This window comes from Aythya ferina, assembly GCF_964211825.1.
Source record: "Aythya ferina genome assembly, chromosome: 11".
Lineage (NCBI taxonomy): Eukaryota > Metazoa > Chordata > Aves > Anseriformes > Anatidae > Aythya > Aythya ferina.
In genome coordinates, this window is record NC_140307.1 from 16,087,624 (window position 1) to 16,099,999 (window position 12,376).

General features: G+C 44.3%; 1 long non-coding RNA gene across 1 annotated transcript; it reads left to right on the forward strand.

Annotated features, from left to right (window-relative positions):
- Positions 1 to 477: 477 nt before the first annotated feature.
- Positions 478 to 12,038, forward strand: LOC311442804. The gene is made up of 4 exons (XR_014696880.1): positions 478 to 606; positions 3,533 to 3,638; positions 9,008 to 9,074; positions 10,326 to 12,038. It is a non-coding gene; the product is annotated as an uncharacterized lncRNA (long non-coding RNA).
- Positions 12,039 to 12,376: the final 338 nt, after the last annotated feature.

The following is a 12,376-nucleotide window of genomic DNA, read 5'->3' on the forward strand; positions in this document are numbered from 1 at the left end:
CTGATATGACCAGACTAACTGTGCTGAGTATTACAGAAGGAATGGCTTAGAAGAGCACTAATGCTGCTCAGAGATCATTGCTCTTCCCAAAACAAATAGTAGAGATGTTCAAAGAAAATTTCCTCTGAAGCTTAATAGCTTTACATCTGTATCCATCTTCTGACCAGCAGTCAGGGAAACACTGCTACCAGACAGGGAAGAAGGTTTAGGACTCTGTCACAAGAAAAGAAATCAGTGTGCAACTTGAAGAACTGCAAACTGAGAGAGCTTCCCCATGTAAGAGAGCTTCCTCTATGTCAGACAGTGTAGTGCCTACAAAACAGTATTTCTTGTGATAGTTTTCTATTGACTTGACTTCTTAAACCAGCTCATTGTGGGGTAATGTGAATACCAGCACTGGCACAAAGGAAGCATTTGGAGTTCAGAAGAAGGGGAGGAGAGTTGCAGGACCGCCTCCCATGTCAGCAAGCCACAGGATCATACGGTCCAGGCACGTTATAAAACATATCCTTCTGATGGGAGAGAAGATGGAGTAATAGCCAGAGAAGGAAGGGTGCAAGGGTAGAAAATTATCCTTCTATCTGCTAACCCAAGCACAAGCTGAAAGTAAGTACCTAAACTTGCTTAAAAATAAAATGAAATGCAAAATTAAGCCCTTCAACAGTAGCAACTAAAAATCTTGGTCTGCATGTGGTATGTCTAAAGCACTGTATAAATCTGTTTCTTAAGCAAAATAGATTGCCATTTGAACCAAAAATATTTTGAAATACAAATCCTTGGACTATTTAGTAGAGCTATTTGTGGACATAGCTTTAAATGCTAGTTTTAAGGAATATGGGTCTTTATATATAAGGACATTGTAATATTAAACTTCTCTGCCTGGCTGATTGATGCTGGCATTGTGTTACCTTTATTGCAGTGGTACACAAAATAATTCATCTGTCCTCTTTTTGTATCGATTTAGAGGCTACAGTCATGGAATACGTTCAGTATAATCAGATTTCTGCATCCTTCTAGAGCTATATCAACTCCAACAGTGTTGCAGGAAAAAACAAGGCAGATTAGTTTGCAGAACTGGAATTTACACTCAAGAAACACTTCAGGACTTCCATGGGGAAAGGACAGTAAAGCAAAGTAAGGCAGCATGTGTTGAAATCTAGCATTGGTTGTCTTTCCTGATTAGCATCCTAACCAAAATCCAAACACTCGGATTCCCTCAGCCTGTGCTAGCTATATGTTTCCTTTTTACTCAGAAATACTCCGGAGGAATACTCAGTCAATACAGAAGTTTTGAAAATAGCATTGTAATTTATGCTGCTTGTCTCTAATCTCTTCTGTAAGAAGATTTGAACAGGAAAAATGGTGCTAGTAAATAATAGCTTATTTGGGGCCGTACTGTAAAATGGCTGGGCTTTGGGTGAGCCTCCTTCATGGGTGGTTTGCTTGCTGCATAACCACAGAGTCCTCCCAGACAACTGATACCAGTTACCATCCGTTGGTCTCCTGCTGTGGGGATGCAGGAAGCACTGCTGGTATTACGTACCACTGGCTGCACAGAAAACTGGTGATGGATGCTCATTCTAATGGCATAGAGTGAAAGTCTGATTTGTTAATGAAAGAAGAGGAACTAGCCCACATCTGCAGAGTGCTGATAAAAAGGAATTCTCCTCAGCCTGTTGGCATTGGTGCAAGTGATTCCATTTTTCTTCTGTGGTATTGTTTTCCTCACAGACTAACTAGCATTTATAGTGTTGTGTTTTTTTTTTTTTTGTTTTTTTTTTTTTGGGTAACTTTAGATCCTATTAAAAAAAAAAAAAAAAAAGTACATTAATTTACTAGCAATGTTGTTTAAATGTAGAAGTAGTATCTTTGCTACAGGAAAGCTTTTTTACTTCTCTTTTATTTTTCATTCATTTGCATTTTATACAGATGGCTCAGTCAAACTGCATGAGTAAGTGGAAAACATTTCTAAAAAGGAGCTTTTTTTTTTGAGTTCCCATGAGTCAAAAAGTCTAAACCTTGAGATTTGAGATTGATAAATTGCAGGAAAGATTACTCATCAGGTAAGCTTTGCCCCTAGCACTGGAGGGCAGCTCTGTAGCCAGAACAGTTAAATAGGATATAATATACTGCTTACCTGACTCAAATATAATACTGCAAATGTTTCAGTAAATAACTAGCCTGAAAACAACGACAACTGAAAAGGATTTTTACAACATTAAATGTAAGTGCAAACTTGATTTTACTTTATACTAACGTTAAAAAAAGCACAGCTTTCTTCATAACATGTTGCTATACTTTGCAGCTGAACCCTTCTCTAGTGAAGCAGTTACTGATTGCTCAACCTCACTGGAGGTGTTCTCATCTCTCACTGTTCTTACCCTTTATTATTCGATCTTAATTCTTTACTAATCATTTCTGAGTTGTTCTTCATTGCAAATAGTTCTGGTCTTCAGTTTTTACATCTGGCCTGTACTTCCATGGGCTTTTCTTCATGTTCTACTTCCCATGGTCTCTTTGATCAAATCTGTATATCACTGAGTTGTTACCACATTTGAAAGACTCCCTCTACTTTTAGTGTTGCAACATTTTTCTTCATTGCAAAATTTCTAAAAAAAAAAAAAAAAGGAAGTGATTCAGGATGCTTTTTAAAGGAATAATTTGGGAACCTTTTCTCTAGTCTCCACCTTACTTAGATGCTAGGCACAGATAAAGCTGGTAATAGTGCTAAAGGAAGCAAAATGGAAGTAGTGCATAGCTAACACAGGTCTAGAGTAAGTACCAGTCATGTGGGGAAAATGTGTTTTTTCCTCCCTGTTGTAGGGGTTGAGTCTCCCTTGTCCTATTTTGGTGTAAAGACAATTGGTGACAATGGAACTGCACCACTGACAGTACCTGCACCACAACTGCCAGGTGGGAAGTATGAGCCACAGCTCAGGGGCCTACGTAGCATAAATGGGGAGTACGTTGCAGTTTGCCCTTCGAGGTCAATAATCTAAAAACAAGATAAAAGCCAGAGATGGAGAAGTCAGAGGGACAGAAGGATCCCAAAACAAAAGCAGAAACTGTGGCTGTTTGTGCCAGGTGTGTATCTCCGGGAGGGACAATGAAGGCTTTGGGGAGAATTGACAGACCTTACAGGGCTATGCCTGGAACTAACAGTAATGTTTAACAAGACTTGCCAAAGGGCTGATCTGAGCTCAGAAGGTGCTGTGAATCTAAGACTAGAAAAGGACAAAAATCAGTTATTACAAATGTCTACCTATATGCAATGTAAGACCTAAGAGAAACCGGACTGGTGAAGCAAAGGCCGTGGTGGCTATCTGAGCTCCTGGGCTTGGAGATATCCCTACATGATCCCTGGCCTCCCTCTCCCTGCCCCATTTTACACTTGCAATTTACACTGCCTGTCTGTGTGGGAAAATGTTAAGTCACTCTGTTCATTCAGGGAGATCACAGAACCACACTAATAGAAAAAACATGTCTCAGTGCTGTGCAGAGTAATAGTGAACTCAATTTCTTCGTTCTACAGCAAATCATCCTCGGAATTATGCAAAGGTTGGAAACTGTTGGAGTGACTGGAATGAAAGCAAAGGAGACCTAGCAAACTGTACCTCTTATGCAAGGTTCAACAGCATGTAAGTTATGGCATGTCCAAGTTCTTTTGAAATTCAGAATCTCACACGTTAGACTTCACCTGCCAATTATAATAAAAACCCTGATCAATTAATTGAAATAAGTAGTAGGAAGGAGATGGGCCAAATGGCAGTGGCTAGTGTAGGACCCAGTTACTAATAGGTGTAAATTAGTAAGTGAATAGATTTACTGCAGGTAGACCTGCCTGCATAAGGCCCTGCCAATGCAGGACGTGTAGGAACAGCAAGTAAGCTCTTTGGTATGGTTAAGGAGAGAACAAGCACCCAGCCTGGCCCCACAAAACCTTCTGCTAACCCTCACGGGTGATGCTGTCCCTTTCCTGACTTCCACAAGTCAGTGTCCATGCTGTTTGAAATTACATTGCCTTGAACCGTGCTCCTCCTGAGGCAGATACTGCCGTCAGCTCCGTGCCTGCCACCTGCTCTGCCCCTGCTGGCTGTTTGGCTGGGAGTTGCCCTGATGCCACCAGGCGCTCCAGCCCCAGGTTGAATGCTGATGAGTAGAGCTTCATGACTGCAACTTATATGCACTTTCTGGTGCTTGTACGTACCACCAGCACGCTAGTTTTGGCACGTGGATAAACATAACACAGAAGAGTTCAGTTAGATTTGAAGTCCAGCTTCTCATCCAGGCCATCAGGACACGTTGTGTCTGCTCTAGGAAGGAACCTGAAGGCAAGCACACAGCACTGGGGTTCAGAAATGACAGGGATATAACTGCAGGGGAAAACTCCTGTGTCTCTCTCCACAGTGCTGATAGGTAACGTTCTCCAGTTAACATCAGTTATGTGAACAGAAGGAGAATCATGAATTTAGTGTGGTATCAGTTGGCTGCAAAACCTATTATTGGCTTCATGGCTTCTGCACAATATTCCGGGAAAACAGAAAGCTGGCAGGAGGTTTGTTTAAAAAATAATGCTTTCCTTCTTTAAAGAAAGCTTTTAACTTTGGAAATTATGAAGAAAAGGAAAGCTGTTTCCAGACAGCGCTCCATGTGTGTGTCTGTGGGGTAGCCATGGGTGTCGGCGGCAGTGACTCACTGAGTAACCACCTGAGCGCTGGGTGAGCTCCGTGCGCTTATTTCCTGTGTGGCAATGACAGCTACTGCTCTTGGATTGCCTTGCTGGTATTTGCTGTGTGTGGGGCTTAGATTTGGACAGCTGGGCGGTGACTGTGTATCTTACTGCTGATTAAACCTGTACCACAGCCAGTCTGCTTTGCTTTTAGCTGCTGCTGTTCATACAGTGACCTGCTTTTTTGAGGAAATTATCAGAGAAGCCAGAAGCTCATTAGCTCTATCATAAATATCTTATGAATCTGGGCTTCTGAGATTTCTAGACAATACTGCTCTAACACTTCATTATCAAAAGTAATTGGACACATACGAAATATAAATGCTTCAGCTTAACTTTTACTGTATAGTGCTTCATATAATTTAAACGTGGCTAGCAGTGAGTAGTTCAAACACTCATCACAGTCTCATTCACGTCTGCAAACCCCTTTGAAATTAGAAAGAGTATTCATTACAAAAGACACTCTGTAGTACATCATTATTCTCCCAATTGGTTTGTAACTCCTCAGAGCTGACCTCCATCTCCCTGGCTTAGAAATAAACAGCTCCTCAGCCAGTGGGTTTGCAAAGAGGTTCTGTCTAATTAGGGGCATGGGGCAAGTGTTTATCAGGCAGGACAGGTATGATTAGGAAATAATATTAATTCCCAGGGATTTTTCCTAGCTCCAACCCTTCCCAGCCCTCAGTCATGCTTAGAGGAAATGGCAGTTCCAAGTTGAAAAGAGAAATTTTTGTGTGATGCTTCCCGAAGTGAAGAGCCAACTCTTTTTAGAGGCACCTAAGAGGGAGGTACAGTTTTAGCTATTGTTTGACTGCTGCCCCCTGCCATGTTCTGCTGCTGTTAGGTATTTCACACAAATGTTCCCTGTGGTGTCAGGAATTTACAAGCTGGGCTCGGTCTAAAATAAGGTGACCCCTACAGTAGAAAAAAGTGTGTCTAACGGTGAGTGTGGGTTGTGGTTGGGTGGTAAGGAGCCAGTGTTTCTCCTTGGAGGAGAGTGACGATGCCACTCAGGTCTGTAGTGACTGCAAGGTGCCTTGCAGATGCTGAGCAGGCAGGCAAGGAGGCCCTGCTCTGAAGCAGGTCCTGTTTGGAAAGAGATGAGAATTGAAGATGGAGATAAAGAAGAGTGAGGGAAAACTCAGATTTTTTTCTTCTGCAGGCAGTGGTGACATTACAGAATCACAGAATTACAGAATTTCTAGGTTGGAAGAGACCTCAAGATCATCGAGTCCAACCTCTGACCTAACGCTAACAGTCCCCACTAAACCATATCCCTAAGCTCTACATCTAAACGTCTTTTGAAGACTTCCAGGGATGGTGACTCCACCACTTCCCTGGGCAGCCTGTTCCAATGCCTCACAACCCTTTCAGTAAAGAAGTTCTTCCTAACATCTAACCTAAAACTCCCCTGGCGCAACTTAAGCCCATTCCCCCTCGTCCTGTCACCAGGCACGTGGGAGAACAGGCCAACCCCCACCTCGCTACAGCCTCCCTTGAGGTACCTATTAATACCAGTTCAAGTCTGTGTTGTAAGGCTGAGGGACGTGAATCTAAACCACTATTATCAGTAAAATAATAGCTGAATTTTAAAAGTATTGCACGTGTTGTTCCATCATGTTTCAGGCAGGTTATTTTAAGGACCTGCTTTTTAATGTCAGAAAATATTTCCATGTTTTGTAGAATAATACAGCCACGCTGGGATGGGTGTTGCATGTGGCTCATGGGGTTTTCTAGCAGATGGCGAGGGCATTAAGCAACTTGACTGTGATTTTTCTCTTACTGACTTCATGCAGAGAGCTGGGCACAGCCCGTGCCAGTTGTTCTCAAGGTCGCAGCCAGCCCCTCCCCAGGCGGGATCACAACATGCTGAGATGCCAGCAGCCTCTGCACAGCTGACAGCTCTACAAAAACACGGCCAGGGCACAGCTGTGTTGTAAAGCTGGGCACTCACTCCTCTTTAATAGCAGTTAAGTGGTGAAATGCTGCCTTCCAGAAATGCTTCCTGTCTCTTAGCAAACACCATGTAACATACAATTTTTACAGTGATTTGTAGCATATTTTTACTCATGAAATATAACCCTTCCTTTCCTTTTTACTCCTCCTTAACCACAGTGGACAACTTTGTGGAGAATACAAATTTTTCCATTCTTGGACTCGAAGCTTGAGATTTTCCTTCCTTATTTCCTTCTGCATTAATTGTCCCTCCTAAAAATAGAGAGCTGGAGTCCAAAAATATCCAGCGGAGCCTTAATGGAAGGTTCCTTGCAGGGAAGCAAGGAGCCAGCCCCGATTTCTTCACCCAATCCTGCTGTTTGGGCGGTCCCACCCTCGCAGGGTTCCCTGGGCTCGCCTCTGTTTCCTCAGTCGGGTGATTCAGTCCAGCTGCATGCGAGGGCGCATTAAAGGGGAACCATCCATCCCTTACCCGGTCTTCAGACTTCTTCTTGCTGTGCAGAAGCCCGGCCATGCTGCGGCTGCTCGGAGCCCTCTGTCCGAGGGTGGCTGTCCCACAGGGGTCTGCCTGTCCCCGCAGCCGGCCCTCATGGGGTGCCCAGCGCTGGGCTCACTGCAGAGGTGGCGAGGAGGGAGTGCCAATCCCAAACTAAATTTTCTTCTGTCACCTTCTTGACAAACCATCTAGGGGGCTGAAAACTGCAGTTTGAATGGCAGCCCTGTAGTGGGAAAGCTTGGAGTTGTTTTTGACTAATCCCAGAGTCAACCCAAAGGCCATGTTTTAAACCAAACCTCTGTGACTCTGTGATGCCTTATTGTCTTGTAATACCACAGGGCATAAGATAGTTCTCAGCACAGGTTAGAGACAGAGAAAATGCCCTTCACTCGATCAGTGGTGATTCTGCCTTTTGGTATATGAAGCCATGGCGCAACCTGGGCTGGGGGCAGGCAGCTTGAGGGGGTGCCCATTTCCTTACTCCTCTCTGGGGAGATCACGGTTGTGATGCTGACTTTTAGAAGCGTAGTAGGAAAGTTAGGCTGCAGTCTGTGAGCTTCCCAACGTGGTATTTTGAGAGTCCCAAACTGCCATCGTTTTTGCAGAGGGTGGGGCACGAAGCTTAAGAGAAGAAGTGAGGGGTCTTTGAAGTAAAGCGCTTTGAAGTTAAAAAGCTAGCGAATTCCTGATGCAGCTCACTCTCTGTGGAAAAGCCATTTAACTGAGGAGACTGGATACAATATTTACAAGACCAGACTGGAGGCTTGCAATTGCAGCTTTCATGTTTTTAGCTGTTCGTGCAGTGGTGGAGAAGGTGACCTTGATTCGAAACACGTGCGCCATGCAGCGCCATCAGCCTGCCCCGTGCTTCTCTGCCGCTGGGAGGCTTTGAGGGATGGCTGACGTGAAATGCGTGTGGTGAACGGGGAGGGAGGGAGGGCTTTCTCTCTTCCCGTTGCTATTGTTTTGTTATGTTTTGTGCCTGTTCCGTTTGTCTCCAGGATCAGAGCAATGACTCAGTAAGTTATCTCAGCAATAGGAGAGCATGGGAAAATACAAACATCGGGCTCTTAAAGATGCATCGTGCTATTTGTTATGTGCTGGCACAGCTCCGCGTCCGGCCTGTTGGGAATGTCACCGCAGGAGCTATCGTGCTCCTTCCCCCAGACCTCCTTTTGAATCTTGCACCTTATCCCTTTCTTTTTCTCTATGTAAAAGGATACAGAATTGCCCTAACCTATCCTTTCTCCTTTTTCTACACCAGTTTTCCTTCTCTTAATCTCACATTCCCCATTTATTGCACTATTGATCTGCTTCCCACATTTTTTTGTCTCATTCCTCCTGTTATACTGGAGCTCTCTGCCTGGCCAGCACACCTCTCTCTCGGCCTTCAGCTGGCCTTTCTTTCTCATTGGTGTCCTCTTGTCCACCCTCTGGGCATCCTGCACCTTCTCCTTGGCCATGTCCAGGTTGTACAGGGTAGGCCTTGGGAAGGATCCCTGGGTTAGCTCAGAACCAGCCGGCTTGGGCGGTGTAACCACAACTGCATTGAGATGATGCTCTGCCCAGTGAGCCGAGGGCTGTTTGTCAGTCCAAGCAGTGTCACGTTAGTATCGCTGAATCACCTCCGGAGTTAGCTTGGACATCTCGACTTGTTAGACACAGCCTGTATCTAACTCAGCTCACAACAGGCAGGGAACGTAAATCTTATCTCTATTTGCAAAGCACTGCTTAAGTTGGTGATGGCAAGCTTTAAGAGACAAATCCTAGAATGGCAGCACTTCAGGATACCTGTGTAACTCTTCAGTGGTCTTTTTCTCCAGCAGTCTGAGGAACATGGAAAATAGGGGTCCGGTTCAGTTGTCCCTTCCAGCTGACTTCTTGCAAACACAGGTGAGTCAGGAGGGCAGGCTCCAAGCCTTTAGTTCTCATTGGAAGTACAATATTGGCCTTCTGATGTTAGTATTTCTGTGCCCACTACTACTGGCTTGCTACGGTACTTGTGCTGGGGGTGACAGGGTGGTAAAGGTGTGACGTGTGGGCTTGGGGACAGCATGACCCGAATGTCATGCCTACAGACAGCACGACAGAAAGGGTGGTGCCCGGATTTAGCCCCTGCGAGGGAAGCAGTAGCAAGCAGTGTGGTCTGAGGCAGAGGATGTGCTGCGAGCGTGGCTGTGTTTGCGCCAGCCTCCGGAGGCTCCTCCCGGCAGCGGCTCGGCAGGCCCAGGCGCGCTGCGGTTAGGCCCTGACGCAGAGAGCAAGCAGCAGCTCAGCACAGGCCTGCCAGCAGCAGCGCCTCAGAGCCTCTCGGAGCCCAGCCCCTGATGCCAACCCCTCTCTGCCTGTTGAACATTCGTTCCTGCCAGCGGGAGCCAGAGATTGTAACTAACTCCTGCCGGTGCCAGTCGGGTTGGGCGGGTTGGTCCTTTATTTACAATTATGATGAGGCACCAATTACACTGTAGAGCTGCTTGCTCTCGGTGAGGCAGAGTTATTACTAAGATGTAAGCGTTTAGGTTTTGTTTGCAGTGCTCATAGACCTTTGAGGCCTGTTCCTGCCTAAAACCTCACTCAGGTTTTCTCAGATCCCTCTTCCTCACTCTTTTTTTCTCCACATTTGTTTAATGTGCTCTTGCTCTCTGCGCTGCCCAGAGCACAAAGCTGACTGCCACAGCCAGTGTTCATTCACGCCTCCCTTTCCCCCTCTTGCTGCCCAGATGTCTGGGCATCCAGACTCCCCATCCTGGGCTTGTGTATGGATTGAGAAGACTATTAAAAAGTCTCTTGTTAAACTCTTAGCCGTGCCAGCAATGCACTGTAGCTAGCTAGATGTGTGATTGCCCACTTGAATTACTCTTTGATGTAGGACCCTTTTCTACTGCTCACAGAAAAGGTGCTGTGGTCCTCAGTATTTGGAGGTGCTGCCCAGCCTGGTCACCCTGGAGTTCTTTAGGAAGCCCCACATGTATTCTGGTGCCATGGGAGCCCTTCTGGTCAGCTGCTAGGAACTCTTGGCTTGTCTCATTTCCCTCATCTTTTTTTTTTTTTTTTTTTTTTTTTTAATTTCAACCTGTCTTCCCTTTCTTCTCTATCTTTCTGTTGATGGTATATTTATATTTCTGTCGCTTTAATCTCTTGCAGTCAAATAGCAAGGCACATCATGGCTGTGTTTCCTTGAGGCGCTGGTGCAAAGAACCTTGAGGTGAACTGCTTTGGAGACGGCAATCATACACAGGTAAACGTGAATATAAAAATCCCATCCTACTTCTAATAGCATTTTCTCTTTTCTTCTGAACTGATGGACTGCTGCCAAGCCTATGAACATCTGATGATGAGCGCTGAGTCATAGGCAAGACAGAAACCCATATATTTAGCAACCAAGAGGAGCAGTTTCTTTTGTGGATGAGAATGTGTTACATGTTTCAGTGTGGGTGTCTGCGTGGGGATGCACGTTAACATTATGGAACCAAGGCAACAGCTCCATGCTCAGACTGAGAAGGCATATTCTTTCAGAAGGATTTGTTTCTACTTTCCTCCTTCCAGAAAGTTCAGAAAATGGTCTTTTTCTTCTCTTCTGTTATCAAACATGAGGTGGAGCCTTCATGTAGGAAGGCTTCGGAAGTGCTATTTTTCAGAATCTATTTTCACGAGTACACAACTCTTTAAAGGCACTGTTTAACCTGTATTTTCAAAAATGTTCAGACCTATTCTTTAATAGAGAAGAGGAGCAAGAGACTATTATCAACTTTTTCCAGCAGCGGTGAAAAAATGCACCTCACCACCTTTCCATCTAGTGCAAACAGTGAATTCAGATGGAGCAAGTGGCCAAAAACTGCGTAGGGGTAGTAGTCAGAAATGTCCTTATCCATAGGAACCAAGTAGCAGAAAGCAATTAGTCTTCTAAAGCAGCTGCGCAGCCTGCCTGCTAAGGGGTGAAAATGGAACTAAGAAATGTGAATGCCGTGAAAGGACAGCCGAGGATGCAAACTCAAGGGAAGGACTGCCAGGAGCAGGGTGGGGTTAATTACTTCAGTTAATCTGAAACTGAAGAAGTTCAACAGTCAGACTGATGGACAATGAAGTACGCACGCTTTGGTATTAGTTTACCAGAATTTTTGCCTAAGGACTCTCATAACCTGGAAATTCCCATTTATACCAAAGACACTGCGAATAAGCAGACAGCAGCCACATCATGCCAATGTTTGTCGAGAAGAATGAAACAAGCCTGTGGTTTTCTGCTGGACACAGGCATTTTATCTTCTGTTCCAGCGAGGTTCGCTAATAGAGTCAAAGCTATCCACTGCCTGCCCAAAGAGTATGGTGTTCCCAGATAAAGATCCCATAAATACTGCATTAACATATTTAAGCATTTATGTGATTTAGCTAGTTCCTTTGTGTAAATTATAGAACAACAGTTGCTCGTAGATACATAGAGATGTACAAGCTAACTGGCGCGTGGTCCAAGATAATGAATAGCAGTGACAGTTCAACACAACCATAAACACATGGGGAAGGCTGCTGTTAAAGATAACGACTCTCCAAGTCACTTGCTCTGAACAGTTTTCATCACCCCCACACAAGAAAACGTATTGATTTTAAAGTAATTTCCACAGTTGTCCCTGGCTTGGTGAGGATATTTTAGCTTTCATCTTTCAATAGTAGTCTACTCTTTCAAATTATTTTTGCAATCAGATGTAATGTTCCATAGACAGTTAATCACTGTAGCACACAAAATTGTTTTCCTGTGGGTGTGGTGTTAATTCCAAAGGAGGACAAAGACATGTATCTGCAATAGCCTCACGTCTTTGAGGAAGTCACTCACTTATGCTTCAATTTCATCATCTCTAAAATGAGGTAAGAAAACATTTGAGGGCACTATGAGATTAAATTATAACTGTTTTGATAGGACATTGCCATTTGTGGAGAAGGTATCAGAAATTTGCAAGGAACTATGCTTTGAAAGAAAGGATGGTTGACTCTGAGCTTCAATTTGTGTATATTAATCCCATAACTATCTTGTAAAGAAAAATGGAGTATATGCCAGCCTTGAGAAAGGAATTTCACTATGCAGCTCTAAAATATGTATTGAAGAAGAATACAAAACAAACATCACACAAACTTTTTCTCAATGGTTTAAAAAAATCCTGTTTTAAACAGTAGCGCTGATTGAAATTTAAACAAAGATATCAAAC